The sequence below is a fragment of the Oncorhynchus clarkii genome, unplaced genomic scaffold (assembly GCF_045791955.1).
Source record: "Oncorhynchus clarkii lewisi isolate Uvic-CL-2024 unplaced genomic scaffold, UVic_Ocla_1.0 unplaced_contig_1070_pilon_pilon, whole genome shotgun sequence".
In the NCBI taxonomy this organism is placed as follows: Eukaryota; Metazoa; Chordata; class Actinopteri; order Salmoniformes; family Salmonidae; genus Oncorhynchus; species Oncorhynchus clarkii.
Genome location: NW_027261022.1, coordinates 15,808 through 25,617, shown reverse-complemented (window position 1 = coordinate 25,617; position 9,810 = coordinate 15,808). Strand labels below are relative to the sequence as shown.

Genomic DNA, 9,810 nt, shown 5'->3' with positions numbered 1-9,810 from the left:
GTTTGTATTTCATCCAACAATCTGTGCTACAAATTATGGCTACAGTATATGCAATTTCATCCACTTTTTGAGATTAGCTTTCGCTTACGGCCACACCGGCCTGAGTACGCCTGATCTCGTCCGATCTCGGAAGCTAAGCAGGGTCGGGCTTGGTTAGTACTTGGATGGGAGACCGCCTGGGAATACCAGGTGCTGTAAGCTTTTTGTCACTGCCTTGTGGAATTTCAACTCTTTGTCCGTTTTTTCCCACAAGGCTGAAATATGTGCCCTCGCTTTGACATAAGTAAGCAAGGTTAGTTTGTATTTCATCCAACAATCTGTGCTACAAATTATGGCTACAGTATATGCAATTTCATCCACTTTTTGAGATTAGCTTTCGCTTACGGCCACACCGGCCTGAGTACGCCTGATCTCGTCCGATCTCGGAAGCTAAGCAGGGTCGGGCTTGGTTAGTACTTGGATGGGAGACCGCCTGGGAATACCAGGTGCTGTAAGCTTTTTGTCACTGCCTTGTGGAATTTCAACTCTTTGTCCGTTTTTTCCCACAAGGCTGAAATATGTGCCCTCGCTTTGACATAAGTAAGCAAGGTTAGTTTGTATTTCATCCAACAATCTGTGCTACAAATTATGGCTACAGTATATGCAATTTCATCCACTTTTTGAGATTAGCTTTCGCTTACGGCCACACCGGCCTGAGTACGCCTGATCTCGTCCGATCTCGGAAGCTAAGCAGGGTCGGGCTTGGTTAGTACTTGGATGGGAGACCGCCTGGGAATACCAGGTGCTGTAAGCTTTTTGTCACTGCCTTGTGGAATTTCAACTCTTTGTCCGTTTTTTCCCACAAGGCTGAAATATGTGCCCTCGCTTTGACATAAGTAAGCAAGGTTAGTTTGTATTTCATCCAACAATCTGTGCTACAAATTATGGCTACAGTATATGCAATTTCATCCACTTTTTGAGATTAGCTTTCGCTTACGGCCACACCGGCCTGAGTACGCCTGATCTCGTCCGATCTCGGAAGCTAAGCAGGGTCGGGCTTGGTTAGTACTTGGATGGGAGACCGCCTGGGAATACCAGGTGCTGTAAGCTTTTTGTCACTGCCTTGTGGAATTTCAACTCTTTGTCCGTTTTTTCCCACAAGGCTGAAATATGTGCCCTCGCTTTGACATAAGTAAGCAAGGTTAGTTTGTATTTCATCCAACAATCTGTGCTACAAATTATGGCTACAGTATATGCAATTTCATCCACTTTTTGAGATTAGCTTTCGCTTACGGCCACACCGGCCTGAGTACGCCTGATCTCGTCCGATCTCGGAAGCTAAGCAGGGTCGGGCTTGGTTAGTACTTGGATGGGAGACCGCCTGGGAATACCAGGTGCTGTAAGCTTTTTGTCACTGCCTTGTGGAATTTCAACTCTTTGTCCGTTTTTTCCCACAAGGCTGAAATATGTGCCCTCGCTTTGACATAAGTAAGCAAGGTTAGTTTGTATTTCATCCAACAATCTGTGCTACAAATTATGGCTACAGTATATGCAATTTCATCCACTTTTTGAGATTAGCTTTCGCTTACGGCCACACCGGCCTGAGTACGCCTGATCTCGTCCGATCTCGGAAGCTAAGCAGGGTCGGGCTTGGTTAGTACTTGGATGGGAGACCGCCTGGGAATACCAGGTGCTGTAAGCTTTTTGTCACTGCCTTGTGGAATTTCAACTCTTTGTCCGTTTTTTCCCACAAGGCTGAAATATGTGCCCTCGCTTTGACATAAGTAAGCAAGGTTAGTTTGTATTTCATCCAACAATCTGTGCTACAAATTATGGCTACAGTATATGCAATTTCATCCACTTTTTGAGATTAGCTTTCGCTTACGGCCACACCGGCCTGAGTACGCCTGATCTCGTCCGATCTCGGAAGCTAAGCAGGGTCGGGCTCGGGCTTGGTTAGTACTTGGATGGGAGACCGCCTGGGAATACCAGGTGCTGTAAGCTTTTTGTCACTGCCTTGTGGAATTTCAACTCTTTGTCCGTTTTTTCCCACAAGGCTGAAATATGTGCCCTCGCTTTGACATAAGTAAGCAAGGTTAGTTTGTATTTCATCCAACAATCTGTGCTACAAATTATGGCTACAGTATATGCAATTTCATCCACTTTTTGAGATTAGCTTTCGCTTACGGCCACACCGGCCTGAGTACGCCTGATCTCGTCCGATCTCGGAAGCTAAGCAGGGTCGGGCTTGGTTAGTACTTGGATGGGAGACCGCCTGGGAATACCAGGTGCTGTAAGCTTTTTGTCACTGCCTTGTGGAATTTCAACTCTTTGTCCGTTTTTTCCCACAAGGCTGAAATATGTGCCCTCGCTTTGACATAAGTAAGCAAGGTTAGTTTGTATTTCATCCAACAATCTGTGCTACAAATTATGGCTACAGTATATGCAATTTCATCCACTTTTTGAGATTAGCTTTCGCTTACGGCCACACCGGCCTGAGTACGCCTGATCTCGTCCGATCTCGGAAGCTAAGCAGGGTCGGGCTTGGTTAGTACTTGGATGGGAGACCGCCTGGGAATACCAGGTGCTGTAAGCTTTTTGTCACTGCCTTGTGGAATTTCAACTCTTTGTCCGTTTTTTCCCACAAGGCTGAAATATGTGCCCTCGCTTTGACATAAGTAAGCAAGGTTAGTTTGTATTTCATCCAACAATCTGTGCTACAAATTATGGCTACAGTATATGCAATTTCATCCACTTTTTGAGATTAGCTTTCGCTTACGGCCACACCGGCCTGAGTACGCCTGATCTCGTCCGATCTCGGAAGCTAAGCAGGGTCGGGCTTGGTTAGTACTTGGATGGGAGACCGCCTGGGAATACCAGGTGCTGTAAGCTTTTTGTCACTGCCTTGTGGAATTTCAACTCTTTGTCCGTTTTTTCCCACAAGGCTGAAATATGTGCCCTCGCTTTGACATAAGTAAGCAAGGTTAGTTTGTATTTCATCCAACAATCTGTGCTACAAATTATGGCTACAGTATATGCAATTTCATCCACTTTTTGAGATTAGCTTTCGCTTACGGCCACACCGGCCTGAGTACGCCTGATCTCGTCCGATCTCGGAAGCTAAGCAGGGTCGGGCTTGGTTAGTACTTGGATGGGAGACCGCCTGGGAATACCAGGTGCTGTAAGCTTTTTGTCACTGCCTTGTGGAATTTCAACTCTTTGTCCGTTTTTTCCCACAAGGCTGAAATATGTGCCCTCGCTTTGACATAAGTAAGCAAGGTTAGTTTGTATTTCATCCAACAATCTGTGCTACAAATTATGGCTACAGTATATGCAATTTCATCCACTTTTTGAGATTAGCTTTCGCTTACGGCCACACCGGCCTGAGTACGCCTGATCTCGTCCGATCTCGGAAGCTAAGCAGGGTCGGGCTTGGTTAGTACTTGGATGGGAGACCGCCTGGGAATACCAGGTGCTGTAAGCTTTTTGTCACTGCCTTGTGGAATTTCAACTCTTTGTCCGTTTTTTCCCACAAGGCTGAAATATGTGCCCTCGCTTTGACATAAGTAAGCAAGGTTAGTTTGTATTTCATCCAACAATCTGTGCTACAAATTATGGCTACAGTATATGCAATTTCATCCACTTTTTGAGATTAGCTTTTCGCTTACGGCCACACCGGCCTGAGTACGCCTGATCTCGTCCGATCTCGGAAGCTAAGCAGGGTCGGGCTTGGTTAGTACTTGGATGGGAGACCGCCTGGGAATACCAGGTGCTGTAAGCTTTTTGTCACTGCCTTGTGGAATTTCAACTCTTTGTCCGTTTTTTCCCACAAGGCTGAAATATGTGCCCTCGCTTTGACATAAGTAAGCAAGGTTAGTTTGTATTTCATCCAACAATCTGTGCTACAAATTATGGCTACAGTATATGCAATTTCATCCACTTTTTGAGATTAGCTTTCGCTTACGGACACACCGGCCTGAGTACGCCTGATCTCGTCCGATCTCGGAAGCTAAGCAGGGTCGGGCTTGGTTAGTACTTGGATGGGAGACCGCCTGGGAATACCAGGTGCTGTAAGCTTTTTGTCACTGCCTTGTGGAATTTCAACTCTTTGTCCGTTTTTTCCCACAAGGCTGAAATATGTGCCCTCGCTTTGACATAAGTAAGCAAGGTTAGTTTGTATTTCATCCAACAATCTGTGCTACAAATTATGGCTACAGTATATGCAATTTCATCCACTTTTTGAGATTAGCTTTCGCTTACGGCCACACCGGCCTGAGTACGCCTGATCTCGTCCGATCTCGGAAGCTAAGCAGGGTCGGGCTTGGTTAGTACTTGGATGGGAGACCGCCTGGGAATACCAGGTGCTGTAAGCTTTTTGTCACTGCCTTGTGGAATTTCAACTCTTTGTCCGTTTTTTCCCACAAGGCTGAAATATGTGCCCTCGCTTTGACATAAGTAAGCAAGGTTAGTTTGTATTTCATCCAACAATCTGTGCTACAAATTATGGCTACAGTATATGCAATTTCATCCACTTTTTGAGATTAGCTTTCGCTTACGGCCACACCGGCCTGAGTACGCCTGATCTCGTCCGATCTCGGAAGCTAAGCAGGGTCGGGCTTGGTTAGTACTTGGATGGGAGACCGCCTGGGAATACCAGGTGCTGTAAGCTTTTTGTCACTGCCTTGTGGAATTTCAACTCTTTGTCCGTTTTTTCCCACAAGGCTGAAATATGTGCCCTCGCTTTGACATAAGTAAGCAAGGTTAGTTTGTATTTCATCCAACAATCTGTGCTACAAATTATGGCTACAGTATATGCAATTTCATCCACTTTTTGAGATTAGCTTTCGCTTACGGCCACACCGGCCTGAGTACGCCTGATCTCGTCCGATCTCGGAAGCTAAGCAGGGTCGGGCTTGGTTAGTACTTGGATGGGAGACCGCCTGGGAATACCAGGTGCTGTAAGCTTTTTGTCACTGCCTTGTGGAATTTCAACTCTTTGTCCGTTTTTTCCCACAAGGCTGAAATATGTGCCCTCGCTTTGACATAAGTAAGCAAGGTTAGTTTGTATTTCATCCAACAATCTGTGCTACAAATTATGGCTACAGTATATGCAATTTCATCCACTTTTTGAGATTAGCTTTCGCTTACGGCCACACCGGCCTGAGTACGCCTGATCTCGTCCGATCTCGGAAGCTAAGCAGGGTCGGGCTTGGTTAGTACTTGGATGGGAGACCGCCTGGGAATACCAGGTGCTGTAAGCTTTTTGTCACTGCCTTGTGGAATTTCAACTCTTTGTCCGTTTTTTCCCACAAGGCTGAAATATGTGCCCTCGCTTTGACATAAGTAAGCAAGGTTAGTTTGTATTTCATCCAACAATCTGTGCTACAAATTATGGCTACAGTATATGCAATTTCATCCACTTTTTGAGATTAGCTTTCGCTTACGGCCACACCGGCCTGAGTACGCCTGATCTCGTCCGATCTCGGAAGCTAAGCAGGGTCGGGCTTGGTTAGTACTTGGATGGGAGACCGCCTGGGAATACCAGGTGCTGTAAGCTTTTTGTCACTGCCTTGTGGAATTTCAACTCTTTGTCCGTTTTTTCCCACAAGGCTGAAATATGTGCCCTCGCTTTGACATAAGTAAGCAAGGTTAGTTTGTATTTCATCCAACAATCTGTGCTACAAATTATGGCTACAGTATATGCAATTTCATCCACTTTTTGAGATTAGCTTTCGCTTACGGCCACACCGGCCTGAGTACGCCTGATCTCGTCCGATCTCGGAAGCTAAGCAGGGTCGGGCTTGGTTAGTACTTGGATGGGAGACCGCCTGGGAATACCAGGTGCTGTAAGCTTTTTGTCACTGCCTTGTGGAATTTCAACTCTTTGTCCGTTTTTTCCCACAAGGCTGAAATATGTGCCCTCGCTTTGACATAAGTAAGCAAGGTTAGTTTGTATTTCATCCAACAATCTGTGCTACAAATTATGGCTACAGTATATGCAATTTCATCCACTTTTTGAGATTAGCTTTCGCTTACGGCCACACCGGCCTGAGTACGCCTGATCTCGTCCGATCTCGGAAGCTAAGCAGGGTCGGGCCTGGTTAGTACTTGGATGGGAGACCGCCTGGGAATACCAGGTGCTGTAAGCTTTTTGTCACTGCCTTGTGGAATTTCAACTCTTTGTCCGTTTTTTCCCACAAGGCTGAAATATGTGCCCTCGCTTTGACATAAGTAAGCAAGGTTAGTTTGTATTTCATCCAACAATCTGTGCTACAAATTATGGCTACAGTATATGCAATTTCATCCACTTTTTGAGATTAGCTTTCGCTTACGGCCACACCGGCCTGAGTACGCCTGATCTCGTCCGATCTCGGAAGCTAAGCAGGGTCGGGCTTGGTTAGTACTTGGATGGGAGACCGCCTGGGAATACCAGGTGCTGTAAGCTTTTTGTCACTGCCTTGTGGATTTCAACTCTTTGTCCGTTTTTTCCCACAAGGCTGAAATATGTGCCCTCGCTTTGACATAAGTAAGCAAGGTTAGTTTGTATTTCATCCAACAATCTGTGCTACAAATTATGGCTACAGTATATGCAATTTCATCCACTTTTTGAGATTAGCTTTCGCTTACGGCCACACCGGCCTGAGTACGCCTGATCTCGTCCGATCTCGGAAGCTAAGCAGGGTCGGGCTTGGTTAGTACTTGGATGGGAGACCGCCTGGGAATACCAGGTGCTGTAAGCTTTTTGTCACTGCCTTGTGGAATTTCAACTCTTTGTCCGTTTTTTCCCACAAGGCTGAAATATGTGCCCTCGCTTTGACATAAGTAAGCAAGGTTAGTTTGTATTTCATCCAACAATCTGTGCTACAAATTATGGCTACAGTATATGCAATTTCATCCACTTTTTGAGATTAGCTTTCGCTTACGGCCACACCGGCCTGAGTACGCCTGATCTCGTCCGATCTCGGGAAGCTAAGCAGGGTCGGGCTTGGTTAGTACTTGGATGGGAGACCGCCTGGGAATACCAGGTGCTGTAAGCTTTTTGTCACTGCCTTGTGGAATTTCAACTCTTTGTCCGTTTTTTCCCACAAGGCTGAAATATGTGCCCTCGCTTTGACATAAGTAAGCAAGGTTAGTTTGTATTTCATCCAACAATCTGTGCTACAAATTATGGCTACAGTATATGCAATTTCATCCACTTTTTGAGATTAGCTTTCGCTTACGGCCACACCGGCCTGAGTACGCCTGATCTCGTCCGATCTCGGAAGCTAAGCAGGGTCGGGCTTGGTTAGTACTTGGATGGGAGACCGCCTGGGAATACCAGGTGCTGTAAGCTTTTTGTCACTGCCTTGTGGAATTTCAACTCTTTGTCCGTTTTTTCCCACAAGGCTGAAATATGTGCCCTCGCTTTGACATAAGTAAGCAAGGTTAGTTTGTATTTCATCCAACAATCTGTGCTACAAATTATGGCTACAGTATATGCAATTTCATCCACTTTTTGAGATTAGCTTTCGCTTACGGCCACACCGGCCTGAGTACGCCTGATCTCGTCCGATCTCGGAAGCTAAGCAGGGTCGGGCTTGGTTAGTACTTGGATGGGAGACCGCCTGGGAATACCAGGTGCTGTAAGCTTTTTGTCACTGCCTTGTGGAATTTCAACTCTTTGTCCGTTTTTTCCCACAAGGCTGAAATATGTGCCCTCGCTTTGACATAAGTAAGCAAGGTTAGTTTGTATTTCATCCAACAATCTGTGCTACAAATTATGGCTACAGTATATGCAATTTCATCCACTTTTTGAGATTAGCTTTTCGCTTACGGCCACACCGGCCTGAGTACGCCTGATCTCGTCCGATCTCGGAAGCTAAGCAGGGTCGGGCTTGGTTAGTACTTGGATGGGAGACCGCCTGGGAATACCAGGTGCTGTAAGCTTTTTGTCACTGCCTTGTGGAATTTCAACTCTTTGTCCGTTTTTTCCCACAAGGCTGAAATATGTGCCCTCGCTTTGAAATAAGTAAGCAAGGTTAGTTTGTATTTCATCCAACAATCTGTGCTACAAATTATGGCTACAGTATATGCAATTTCATCCACTTTTTGAGATTAGCTTTCGCTTACGGCCACACCGGCCTGAGTACGCCTGATCTCGTCCGATCTCGGAAGCTAAGCAGGGTCGGGCCTGGTTAGTACTTGGATGGGAGACCGCCTGGGAATACCAGGTGCTGTAAGCTTTTTGTCACTGCCTTGTGGAATTTCAACTCTTTGTCCGTTTTTTCCCACAAGGCTGAAATATGTGCCCTCGCTTTGAAATAAGTAAGCAAGGTTAGTTTGTATTTCATCCAACAATCTGTGCTACAAATTATGGCTACAGTATATGCAATTTCATCCACTTTTTGAGATTAGCTTTCGCTTACGGCCACACCGGCCTGAGTACGCCTGATCTCGTCCGATCTCGGAAGCTAAGCAGGGTCGGGCTTGGTTAGTACTTGGATGGGAGACCGCCTGGGAATACCAGGTGCTGTAAGCTTTTTGTCACTGCCTTGTGGAATTTCAACTCTTTGTCCGTTTTTTCCCACAAGGCTGAAATATGTGCCCTCGCTTTGACATAAGTAAGCAAGGTTAGTTTGTATTTCATCCAACAATCTGTGCTACAAATTATGGCTACAGTATATGCAATTTCATCCACTTTTTGAGATTAGCTTTCGCTTACGGCCACACCGGCCTGAGTACGCCTGATCTCGTCCGATCTCGGAAGCTAAGCAGGGTCGGGCTTGGTTAGTACTTGGATGGGAGACCGCCTGGGAATACCAGGTGCTGTAAGCTTTTTGTCACTGCCTTGTGGAATTTCAACTCTTTGTCCGTTTTTTCCCACAAGGCTGAAATATGTGCCCTCGCTTTGACATAAGTAAGCAAGGTTAGTTTGTATTTCATCCAACAATCTGTGCTACAAATTATGGCTACAGTATATGCAATTTCATCCACTTTTTGAGATTAGCTTTCGCTTACGGCCACACCGGCCTGAGTACGCCTGATCTCGTCCGATCTCGGAAGCTAAGCAGGGTCGGGCTTGGTTAGTACTTGGATGGGAGACCGCCTGGGAATACCAGGTGCTGTAAGCTTTTTGTCACTGCCTTGTGGAATTTCAACTCTTTGTCCGTTTTTTCCCACAAGGCTGAAATATGTGCCCTCGCTTTGACATAAGTAAGCAAGGTTAGTTTGTATTTCATCCAACAATCTGTGCTACAAATTATGGCTACAGTATATGCAATTTCATCCACTTTTTGAGATTAGCTTTTGCTTACGGCCACACCGGCCTGAGTACGCCTGATCTCGTCCGATCTCGGAAGCTAAGCAGGGTCGGGCTTGGTTAGTACTTGGATGGGAGACCGCCTGGGAATACCAGGTGCTGTAAGCTTTTTGTCACTGCCTTGTGGAATTTCAACTCTTTGTCCGTTTTTTCCCACAAGGCTGAATGTGCCCTCGCTTTGACATAAGTAAGCAAGGTTAGTTTGTATTTCATCCAACAATCTGTGCTACAAATTATGGCTACAGTATATGCAATTTCATCCACTTTTTGAGATTAGCTTTCGCTTACGGCCACACCGGCCTGAGTACGCCTGATCTCGTCCGATCTCGGAAGCTAAGCAGGGTCGGGCCTGGTTAGTACTTGGATGGGAGACCGCCTGGGAATACCAGGTGCTGTAAGCTTTTTGTCACTGCCTTGTGGAATTTCAACTCTTTGTCCGTTTTTTCCCACAAGGCTGAAATATGTGCCCTCGCTTTGACATAAGTAAGCAAGGTTAGTTTGTATTTCATCCAACAATCTGTGCTACAAATTAT

General features: G+C 45.9%; 31 non-coding genes and 2 pseudogenes across 31 annotated transcripts; all 33 read left to right on the top strand.

Annotated features, from left to right (window-relative positions):
* The first annotated feature begins 82 nt into the window (after positions 1–82).
* LOC139403670 (5S ribosomal RNA) lies at positions 83–201 on the top strand. Its single transcript, XR_011633656.1, has one exon. It is a non-coding gene; the product is annotated as a 5S ribosomal RNA (ribosomal RNA).
* A 177-nt stretch (positions 202–378) lies between these two features.
* Positions 379–497, top strand: LOC139403669 (5S ribosomal RNA). The gene has a single exon (XR_011633655.1). It is a non-coding gene; the product is annotated as a 5S ribosomal RNA (ribosomal RNA).
* A 177-nt stretch (positions 498–674) lies between these two features.
* On the top strand, positions 675–793 carry LOC139403668 (5S ribosomal RNA). The gene has a single exon (XR_011633654.1). It is a non-coding gene; the product is annotated as a 5S ribosomal RNA (ribosomal RNA).
* A 177-nt stretch (positions 794–970) lies between these two features.
* Positions 971–1,089, top strand: LOC139403667 (5S ribosomal RNA). Its single transcript, XR_011633653.1, has one exon. It is a non-coding gene; the product is annotated as a 5S ribosomal RNA (ribosomal RNA).
* Positions 1,090–1,266: 177 nt separating this feature from the next.
* On the top strand, positions 1,267–1,385 carry LOC139403666 (5S ribosomal RNA). The gene has a single exon (XR_011633652.1). It is a non-coding gene; the product is annotated as a 5S ribosomal RNA (ribosomal RNA).
* A 177-nt stretch (positions 1,386–1,562) lies between these two features.
* Positions 1,563–1,681, top strand: LOC139403665 (5S ribosomal RNA). Its single transcript, XR_011633651.1, has one exon. It is a non-coding gene; the product is annotated as a 5S ribosomal RNA (ribosomal RNA).
* A 177-nt stretch (positions 1,682–1,858) lies between these two features.
* LOC139403717 (5S ribosomal RNA) lies at positions 1,859–1,983 on the top strand (annotated as a pseudogene).
* Positions 1,984–2,160: 177 nt separating this feature from the next.
* LOC139403663 (5S ribosomal RNA) lies at positions 2,161–2,279 on the top strand. The gene has a single exon (XR_011633649.1). It is a non-coding gene; the product is annotated as a 5S ribosomal RNA (ribosomal RNA).
* A 177-nt stretch (positions 2,280–2,456) lies between these two features.
* LOC139403662 (5S ribosomal RNA) lies at positions 2,457–2,575 on the top strand. The gene has a single exon (XR_011633648.1). It is a non-coding gene; the product is annotated as a 5S ribosomal RNA (ribosomal RNA).
* Positions 2,576–2,752: 177 nt separating this feature from the next.
* On the top strand, positions 2,753–2,871 carry LOC139403661 (5S ribosomal RNA). The gene has a single exon (XR_011633647.1). It is a non-coding gene; the product is annotated as a 5S ribosomal RNA (ribosomal RNA).
* Positions 2,872–3,048: 177 nt separating this feature from the next.
* Positions 3,049–3,167, top strand: LOC139403660 (5S ribosomal RNA). The gene has a single exon (XR_011633646.1). It is a non-coding gene; the product is annotated as a 5S ribosomal RNA (ribosomal RNA).
* Positions 3,168–3,344: 177 nt separating this feature from the next.
* On the top strand, positions 3,345–3,463 carry LOC139403659 (5S ribosomal RNA). The gene has a single exon (XR_011633645.1). It is a non-coding gene; the product is annotated as a 5S ribosomal RNA (ribosomal RNA).
* A 178-nt stretch (positions 3,464–3,641) lies between these two features.
* Positions 3,642–3,760, top strand: LOC139403657 (5S ribosomal RNA). The gene has a single exon (XR_011633643.1). It is a non-coding gene; the product is annotated as a 5S ribosomal RNA (ribosomal RNA).
* Positions 3,761–3,937: 177 nt separating this feature from the next.
* Positions 3,938–4,056, top strand: LOC139403719 (5S ribosomal RNA). The gene has a single exon (XR_011633702.1). It is a non-coding gene; the product is annotated as a 5S ribosomal RNA (ribosomal RNA).
* Positions 4,057–4,233: 177 nt separating this feature from the next.
* Positions 4,234–4,352, top strand: LOC139403656 (5S ribosomal RNA). The gene has a single exon (XR_011633642.1). It is a non-coding gene; the product is annotated as a 5S ribosomal RNA (ribosomal RNA).
* Positions 4,353–4,529: 177 nt separating this feature from the next.
* Positions 4,530–4,648, top strand: LOC139403655 (5S ribosomal RNA). Its single transcript, XR_011633641.1, has one exon. It is a non-coding gene; the product is annotated as a 5S ribosomal RNA (ribosomal RNA).
* Positions 4,649–4,825: 177 nt separating this feature from the next.
* On the top strand, positions 4,826–4,944 carry LOC139403654 (5S ribosomal RNA). The gene has a single exon (XR_011633640.1). It is a non-coding gene; the product is annotated as a 5S ribosomal RNA (ribosomal RNA).
* Positions 4,945–5,121: 177 nt separating this feature from the next.
* Positions 5,122–5,240, top strand: LOC139403653 (5S ribosomal RNA). The gene has a single exon (XR_011633639.1). It is a non-coding gene; the product is annotated as a 5S ribosomal RNA (ribosomal RNA).
* A 177-nt stretch (positions 5,241–5,417) lies between these two features.
* On the top strand, positions 5,418–5,536 carry LOC139403651 (5S ribosomal RNA). The gene has a single exon (XR_011633637.1). It is a non-coding gene; the product is annotated as a 5S ribosomal RNA (ribosomal RNA).
* A 177-nt stretch (positions 5,537–5,713) lies between these two features.
* Positions 5,714–5,832, top strand: LOC139403650 (5S ribosomal RNA). Its single transcript, XR_011633636.1, has one exon. It is a non-coding gene; the product is annotated as a 5S ribosomal RNA (ribosomal RNA).
* Positions 5,833–6,009: 177 nt separating this feature from the next.
* On the top strand, positions 6,010–6,128 carry LOC139403737 (5S ribosomal RNA). Its single transcript, XR_011633709.1, has one exon. It is a non-coding gene; the product is annotated as a 5S ribosomal RNA (ribosomal RNA).
* Positions 6,129–6,305: 177 nt separating this feature from the next.
* Positions 6,306–6,424, top strand: LOC139403649 (5S ribosomal RNA). The gene has a single exon (XR_011633635.1). It is a non-coding gene; the product is annotated as a 5S ribosomal RNA (ribosomal RNA).
* Positions 6,425–6,600: 176 nt separating this feature from the next.
* On the top strand, positions 6,601–6,719 carry LOC139403648 (5S ribosomal RNA). The gene has a single exon (XR_011633634.1). It is a non-coding gene; the product is annotated as a 5S ribosomal RNA (ribosomal RNA).
* A 177-nt stretch (positions 6,720–6,896) lies between these two features.
* LOC139403724 (5S ribosomal RNA) lies at positions 6,897–7,016 on the top strand (annotated as a pseudogene).
* Positions 7,017–7,193: 177 nt separating this feature from the next.
* Positions 7,194–7,312, top strand: LOC139403647 (5S ribosomal RNA). The gene has a single exon (XR_011633633.1). It is a non-coding gene; the product is annotated as a 5S ribosomal RNA (ribosomal RNA).
* Positions 7,313–7,489: 177 nt separating this feature from the next.
* LOC139403645 (5S ribosomal RNA) lies at positions 7,490–7,608 on the top strand. The gene has a single exon (XR_011633632.1). It is a non-coding gene; the product is annotated as a 5S ribosomal RNA (ribosomal RNA).
* A 178-nt stretch (positions 7,609–7,786) lies between these two features.
* Positions 7,787–7,905, top strand: LOC139403644 (5S ribosomal RNA). The gene has a single exon (XR_011633631.1). It is a non-coding gene; the product is annotated as a 5S ribosomal RNA (ribosomal RNA).
* Positions 7,906–8,082: 177 nt separating this feature from the next.
* LOC139403658 (5S ribosomal RNA) lies at positions 8,083–8,201 on the top strand. The gene has a single exon (XR_011633644.1). It is a non-coding gene; the product is annotated as a 5S ribosomal RNA (ribosomal RNA).
* A 177-nt stretch (positions 8,202–8,378) lies between these two features.
* Positions 8,379–8,497, top strand: LOC139403643 (5S ribosomal RNA). Its single transcript, XR_011633630.1, has one exon. It is a non-coding gene; the product is annotated as a 5S ribosomal RNA (ribosomal RNA).
* Positions 8,498–8,674: 177 nt separating this feature from the next.
* LOC139403642 (5S ribosomal RNA) lies at positions 8,675–8,793 on the top strand. Its single transcript, XR_011633629.1, has one exon. It is a non-coding gene; the product is annotated as a 5S ribosomal RNA (ribosomal RNA).
* Positions 8,794–8,970: 177 nt separating this feature from the next.
* LOC139403641 (5S ribosomal RNA) lies at positions 8,971–9,089 on the top strand. Its single transcript, XR_011633628.1, has one exon. It is a non-coding gene; the product is annotated as a 5S ribosomal RNA (ribosomal RNA).
* A 177-nt stretch (positions 9,090–9,266) lies between these two features.
* LOC139403639 (5S ribosomal RNA) lies at positions 9,267–9,385 on the top strand. The gene has a single exon (XR_011633626.1). It is a non-coding gene; the product is annotated as a 5S ribosomal RNA (ribosomal RNA).
* Positions 9,386–9,559: 174 nt separating this feature from the next.
* On the top strand, positions 9,560–9,678 carry LOC139403543 (5S ribosomal RNA). Its single transcript, XR_011633533.1, has one exon. It is a non-coding gene; the product is annotated as a 5S ribosomal RNA (ribosomal RNA).
* The last annotated feature ends 132 nt before the right edge of the window (positions 9,679–9,810 follow it).